The sequence below is a fragment of the Scyliorhinus torazame genome, chromosome 19 (assembly GCF_047496885.1).
Source record: "Scyliorhinus torazame isolate Kashiwa2021f chromosome 19, sScyTor2.1, whole genome shotgun sequence".
NCBI lineage: Eukaryota > Metazoa > Chordata > Chondrichthyes > Carcharhiniformes > Scyliorhinidae > Scyliorhinus > Scyliorhinus torazame.
Window position 1 is genome coordinate 15,396,602 of NC_092725.1, and position 7,438 is coordinate 15,404,039.

General features: G+C 50.5%; 1 protein-coding gene across 1 annotated transcript in view; it reads right to left on the reverse strand.

The window, feature by feature from the left end:
* The window catches only part of LOC140396630 (RUS family member 1-like), a 90,737-nt gene extending 89,747 nt beyond the window's left edge, over positions 1 to 990 (reverse strand). The window contains exon 1 of the mRNA XM_072485424.1: positions 901 to 990. The gene's annotated coding sequence lies outside the window, so the exon portion shown is untranslated. The remainder of the gene's footprint in view (positions 1 to 900) is intronic.
* Between the last annotated feature and the right edge of the window lie 6,448 nt (positions 991 to 7,438).

Consider the following 7,438-nt stretch of genomic DNA (forward strand, 5'->3'; position numbering starts at 1 on the left):
ATGAGAGTCGGATTCCTATTGGTTCCCCGGGGATGAGAGTCGGATTTCCATTGGTTCCCCAGGGATGAGAGTCGGATTCCTATTGGATCCCCGGGGATGAGAGTTGGATTCCTATTGGTTCCCCAGGGATGAGAGTCGGATTCCTATTGGTTCCCCAGGGATGAGAGTCGGATTCCTATTGGTTCCCCAGGGATGAGAGTCGGATTCCTATTGGTTCTCCAGGGATGAGAGTTGGATTCCTATTGGTTCCCCAGGGATCAGAGTCGGAGTCCTATTGGTTCCCCAGGGATGAGTCGGATTCCCATTGGTTCCCCGGGGATGAGAGTCGGATTCCTATTGGTTCTCCAGGGATAAGAGTTGGATTCCTATTGGTTCACCGGGGATAAGAGGAGGATTCCTATTGGTTCCCCGAGGATAAGGGGCGGATTCCTATTGGTTCCCTGTGGATGAGGCAGACTCCTATTGGTTCCCCGTGGATGAGAGGCGGATTTCTATTCGTTCCCTGGGATGAGAAGCGAATTCCTATTGGTTCCCTACCGATAACAGGCGGATTCCTATTGGCTCCCCTGGAATGGGAGGCGGATTCCTATTGGTTCCCCGGAATGTGAGGCGGATTCCTATTGGTTCCCTATGGATAAGAGGCGAATTCCTGGGGATAAGGCGGATTCCTATTGGTTCCCTGTGGATGATTCCTATTGGTCGTTCACCTTCTGGCTGCGTGCGCAGCATCCGTTGTTTTTTGAATCCGTCACTAGGCCCCGTCCCGCTAACGGCCGTCCAGCAGCGCGCAGGCGCGTCCCCCCCTCCCAAACGGCCGGCAGTGCGCAGGCGCTTCTCCCCATCCCCCAACGGCCGCCAGCGCGCAGCCGCCTCTCCCCCCTTCCCCCGCCGTCCACTCACCCGGTCCAATGGGGGAATGGGAGAGGCGAACACAGCCCCGCGAGCTCCTGACCGCCCTCCAATCAAGTGGCGAGGGGCGGGGCCGGGAGCGACGGGCGGAGCCAAGGCCGCTGAGGTCAGCGCCGCCCGGACCAATGGGGTGCGGCGGGGGCGGGGCCGGAGCGGCGGCCAGCCAATGGGGCGGGGCCGGCGGGATGGGGGTGGGGCCCGGGGGGGGACTCCCACATCCGCCGGCGCTCAGTCGGTGGGAGCGGCCGGACGGAGCGGTCACCGGGGAGAGAGCGGCCGGAGGGAGAGAGGCTGCAGAGCCGGCACTGGCCGCACGGGGAGAGCTGCCCACTGAGTGAGTGTGGGGAGGGGGGGTCGCTAACCAGCAACTACCTCAACCTGCTAACTGGTTACTGCTCACTAATAGTAACTGAAACACTGCTAACCCACTGACTAGCTGTAACCTTACTCCCCACTAACTAGCTGTAACCTTACTCCCTTCTAACTAGCTGTAACCTTACTCCCCTCTAACTAGCTGTAACCTTACTCCCCACTGACTAGCTGGAACCTTACTCCCCTCTAACTAGCTGTAACCTTACTCCCCACTAACTAGCTGTAACCTTACTCCCCACTAACTAGCTGTAACCTTACTCTCCTCTAACTAGCTGTAACCTTACTCTCCTCTAACTAGCTGTAACCTTACTCCCCTCTAACTAGCTGTAACCTTACTCCCCACTGACTAGCTGGAACCTTACTCCCTTCTAACTAGCTGTAACCTTACTCCCCACTAACTAGCTGGTTATAACTGTAGTCTTACTCCCCACTAACTAGCTGGTTATAACTGTAATCTTACTCTCTAACTAGCTGGTTTTAACTGTAGTCTTACTCCCCACTAACTAGCTGGTTATAACTGTAATCTTACTCCCCTCTAACTAGCTGGTTATAACTGCAAACGTACTCTCTAACTGGCTGGTTATAACTGTAATCTTACTCCCCACTAACTAGCTGGTTATAACTGTAATCTTACTCCCCTCTAACTAACTGGTTATATCTCACCTTACTCCCCACTAACCAGCTGGTTATAACTGTCACCTTACTCCCCACTTACGAGCTGGTTAGAACTGTAATCTTAGTCTCCACTAACTAGCTGGTTATAACTGTAATCTTACTCCCCTCTAACTAGCTGATTATAACTGACACCTTACTCCCCACTTACTAGCGAGTTAGAACTGCAATCTTACGCTAACTAGCAGGTTATAACTAACTATAATCTTACTCCATAGTAACTTGTTGGTTATAATGGTTTTATCTGTAGCTAATCTTGAATGAAATGAAAATCGCTTATTGTCACAAGTATGCTTCAATGAAGTTACTGTGAAAAGCCCCTAGTCGCCACATTCCGGCGCCTGTTCGGGGAGGCTGTTATGGGATTTAGCCTGGCCAATCCACCTAACCTGCCCAGCTTTGGACTGTGGGAGGAAACTGGAGCACCCGGAGGAAACCCACGCAGACACGGGGAGGACGTGCAGACTCTGCACAGACAGTGACCCAAGCCGGGAATCGAACCTGGGACCCTGGAGCTGTGAGGCAGCAGTGCTAACCACTGTGCCACTCTATAGCTATAACTAAAGTATTACTGTCTGCCAACTAGCTAGTTAGAAATTAATAATTAAGGCAACATCGGGAACATTACTGACTAACTGACCAGTAAAAACTCAATATCTATGACTGTAACTAGTACTACTGTCTGCTAACTAGTTATAACCAGCCAATCACAGCTGTGACTGAAATATTAGTGTCCATAACGAGCTAGTTTAAAAAAAATTAAGGCTGTCACTGAAATTTTACCGGCTAGTTAATACTGATGGTGGAAACATTACTGGCTAGTTCTGCCTAATTAATGGTGGCTATAAATTAAATATTACTGTATGCTAGTTAGAACAGTAATTATCACTATCACCAAAGTATTGCAGACTGGTGATTAGCTAGTTCTAACTGAATAACAGCTGGAATCGAACTACTGCTGTCTACCAACTAGTTAGTTGTTGCAAAATGGGATATTTATGACTCTAACTAATATTATTGTCTACGGCTTAGCTTGTTATAACTGCGGCACAGTGGTTAGCACTGCTGCCTACAGCGCCGAGGACCCGGGTTTGAATCCTGGCCCCGGGTCACTGCCTGAGTGGCGTTTGCCCTTTAGGAGGATTTGAGGTGGATTTTCTTGGTCCTCCACCCGTATGGGGGTCTTTTTGCGGGGTGGGGGCGGTGTGCCAGTGCCCAGGGAAGGTAACACTCCTCTGGTGAATCTGCTGCATCGATCAGAGGACGGAGGGCAGTTGCAACACGGCGGTTCTCGTGGCCTTGTTAACAGCGGAGTTGGGAATGCTGGTGGAGGGCCCGAAAGAGGACAAGAGAGAGAAGCGGGAGAATCGCTTCAGGAGACAGAATCTGCGGGGCTGGAGGAATTATTTGAGTTGCCTAAATGTTTAGGTACCTGCAGGCTCGGGATTTCCCGGGATTGCTACCTCCGGTGCTGCAGGGTAAGCTTCTGTCGGAGGAGGGTCTCGGATATTTACAAAGAGCTAATGGAGTAGAAGGGCGCCCGGGTAGAGGAGGTTAAGGCTGTGCTCCATCTGGTAACGGGTGGCTATTCGATCTTATCTCCCTGAAATGGTTGAGTGACCTTGCTGCTCTATTTAATTATCTCAGTGAACCACAAGTCTTTCCCTTGTATCAATCGAATGACCACACAACCAGTTAGTTAGTTCAAAAGATGGTTTATTTACACACACAAGAGTTATCTCGACATGCAAACACAATATCGACTACGAGTTAAACTACACCTATCAGCTGCAATAACCTATACTTAACTTCAGGGCGACCGGCACTGTGCAAATGGATAAGGCCTTTATCTGGATTTCACTTGGCTGGTTCGAAGGAAGTGGCTCTGTCTCTGCTTCAGGTAGCGATCGTTGGTCTTGGACTTAGCTGGCTGTTCCTGCTACGATTGGATTGGCACAGGCCGGATCCAAAAGAGACAGAACACATCACTGCGCTCTCTTTTATCCCTCTGGGATTTGGCGCTCTTTGGGGCGTTCCTTAACCTTGGACCCAATAGTTCGACAGGGCTCTGATCACTCTCTTCGATTTCGGCCAATAAAGGGGCAGGTGCCTTGGTGGCTGGGCGGTTCCTTAGCGGTCATTGACGTTGGCAGTTGTGCTTTGAGTAAGGGGAGTGGCGCCGATCAGTCTGTGACTGCACCGGTTGCTTGATTGGAGTCCTATTGTCCTGGGAAAATGGGGCAAAGAAATGCAAACGGGCGGGGGTTTCGATCAGGTCTGGTTATCTGTGTTTCAGATACACACAGGCTTGTGTATCTGTCTGGGTCCTGGGATGGCCATAATTCCCATGGTCCTTTGCAGGTGGCCATCTTGGATGGCTACATTCCGTCCTCTTGATCCTGAACGCGAAGCGTGGTGGATCACACGATTGATCCCTGTTCATCCTTGGGGGACGGGTCACCCTTGGTCAAGGCAAGGTTCTACTATATCTTATGGTTTGGGACATTTACCTAATATTCCATTAATGCATTCTTAAATTAATTCATCTCTAACGGTTACTATAATTTAGGTCACTATAACATTTAATTTATCCGCACAGTTGATCTCTAGTGAACACTATCTAAGCTACTCCCATGCTGCTGGTGAATATCAAAGAACTTATATACAGTACAAAATTTAAAACAGCAGCATCACATTTATACTTAATCCTAATAACGTTGAGGAGGTACCTGGTTTATTTTTAGCAGCGATTGTTACATGAGTTCAATTTTGTTGAATTCCAAAGAAGGGGGCTTGGACTATATATCGGGTAGTGGGAGGCTTTTGGATTTACGGATTCGAAGTGTCTGAATGACACTGCAGATTATTGCAATTACTAGAAGGGCCATTGTATGAAAGGGGGTTCCATTTGGCAATGTTTTCGCACCAGTTGGGGGTTTCGATGTCTGACCTTTATGTGTGGTGTAGTGTCCGGGCTGGTGGCGGTGGCCTGTTGTGTGGTAGTGTTCGGGGCCGGTGTGGGGTTTGTGACAAAAGTTGCAGAAGTCCAGCGATGATCCAAACGCATGCCAGCAATCCTTGCTTCATCATGTGCTGTCTGTTTTCCGGGTAATCCTGGGAATGCATTGTGTGGTGGTCTGTATTAGGGGTAATACGGTACACCACGTGAGGACAGGCTATTGGTGGAGGGATGCCAGGTCCTGATAGGATCTGCCACCTACTGGACTCCACCCAGAAATGCTGGTATAAGAACCCAGTTTTTCCCCCCATCTCCCTCAGCAGCTGCGTTCTGTAACCGCGCTGCTGGGGATAAAGTTCTGCTTAATAAAGCCTTCAATTGACATTACCTCAACCTGCCTCGCGTCATATTGACGGTGCTACACATTGTATCTGTTATCTTTGGTTAATATCTCGTTTTATTAGTCTTTCTCTCCTTACTCCAATTACCCGTTACGATTGTCACCATGTGTGACTCCCTCATTTTTTTTTTTTTGAGATACCATTTTGGAGAGACAAGAAATGCAAATGTTTAAAGTACAGAGACTCTCGCGGCTTGTGGTCGATGCGGGGAGTGGTCGGGCAATTTCTTCGGCCAGTCTTTTCTTCACTTGCAACCAGTGGCGGTTGGGGCTAATCTTAACCAGCTGAATTTCAGGGCGACCAGTTTTATAGAGTTTCGCCCCAGGGCTCAGAGGTAGTTCGGGTATAGCAGCAGTGATCAGCAACCAATTGTGTCGTACGTGTAAATAGCAGGTGGGGAACGACCAGGGGGTCGCGGGAGGTAAAGGAAAGAAGGGGTGAGCGTACGGAACCAAAGGGAGAGTAGAGAAGGTGAAACTAAGGCCTCCCAAAGGCCATGCAGAGTGTAGAGAACCATTCCAGAGCGTATGAAGTGATGGGAACATGAGTTGTGTGGGCCGCTGCGGGAAAAGAATGGGTGGACTCCCCTGAGTAGGGCGGGGGTCAGTGCCGTTACTCCACTACCCAAGCTTAATTTGGGGTCCTCGGGTAGGGCGGGGATCAGTGCCGTATCTGAATCATCGCCATCTCCCGGTTGCCCCACACATGTCTGTCGTTTCTGTGTCTTGGCCGCGTGGGCCGTCGGATAATCCGAATCGTCGTGCCTTACCAGTCTGTAAAAGTTGTCGCGGTGCCAAAGAGGGGCTTGTTTGTTGTGAGGCGTAGGGGCGGTGGGAGTGGAGGGCAAGTTACTATGGTCGGGCTGTGGCGGTGGCTGGGGGAGGGCGCATAGGGGGGGTCAGAGATATCTAAATAGTGGTTCTGGGAGCTGGGGTGACTGGTGGCAGAGAGATCGCGCCAGTGTTCAGGGATAGTAATCAAATCCGGGAGGCTCTCGCTGTCGCGGAGTGAAGTTCAAGGTGAAAGTGTGTACCTGTGGGCGGAGACCAGTTCGGGTCTGTGGGCGTGGGCAAGGGATAAATGCCGGCATGGCTGGGGGAGGGTTGGCATAGGGGTCGGACTAGGTTGTTGATGGGCGGGGCGCAATTGTCTCTTATTGCCAGAGAGATGTGGTGGCAGTGGCTACATTATGATCCATAGACTTTGAGTTGGTTGATGTGGAACCAACCAGTTTTACCGTTGGGGTACGTTATCTTGTACACGGAGGGGCTCACTTTGTCGGAAATGGAGTAGGGTCCTGCAAATTTGGGGGAGAGGAAAGAACTGGGGTTGTAAAGTGAAACCATTACTTGCTGACCGACTGTGTACTCTACGTGGTGGACGGTTTTGTCAAAGCCGGCCTTACTCTGCTTCCGTCTAGCGCCTAATCGGACAGCTGCAGCGCGTTGTGCTGCTTTAATGTTACCTGTAACCTGTTGGACTGCTTTTTCGTGGGTGAGGACGGTTACTGTGGGGCTGCCAGATCGAGGCCTAATAAATAATCAACACCCTTCATGGGCCGTCCGGTCATGAGAGTGCGGGGGGGGGGGGGGGGGGGGTGAAACCTGTTGAACTGGAAACTATGTTCAGAATAAACATGAGAGCAAATGGGAGGACTGTGTCCCACGTGGTGTTCTGTTTCACCATCTTCCTGATGGTCGCTTTTAATGTTCGATTCATTCACTCGACAATGCCACTGGATTGGGGGTGAGATGCTATCTGGAATTTCTGCCTGATCCCAAAATTTGTTGAAACATTTTGCACGAATCTGCCGGTGAAGTGGGAACCTTGGTTTAGGGGCTGGTTTAGCTCACTGGGCTAAATCGCTGGCTTTTAAAGCAGACCAAGGCAGGCCAGCAGCACGGTTCAATTCCCGTACCAGCCTCCCTGAACGGGTGCCGGAATGTGGCGACTAGGGGCTTTTCACAGTAACTTCATTGAAGCCTACTCGTGACAATAAGCGATTTTCATTTCATTTCATTGGCCTGACTCAATGCTGCGGGGGAGACCACGGCGTGTGAATATCTGTTGGGTCAAAATCGTAGCGGGGGGCCTTTGCTGTGTTTGTCCGTGAGGGAAATGCTTC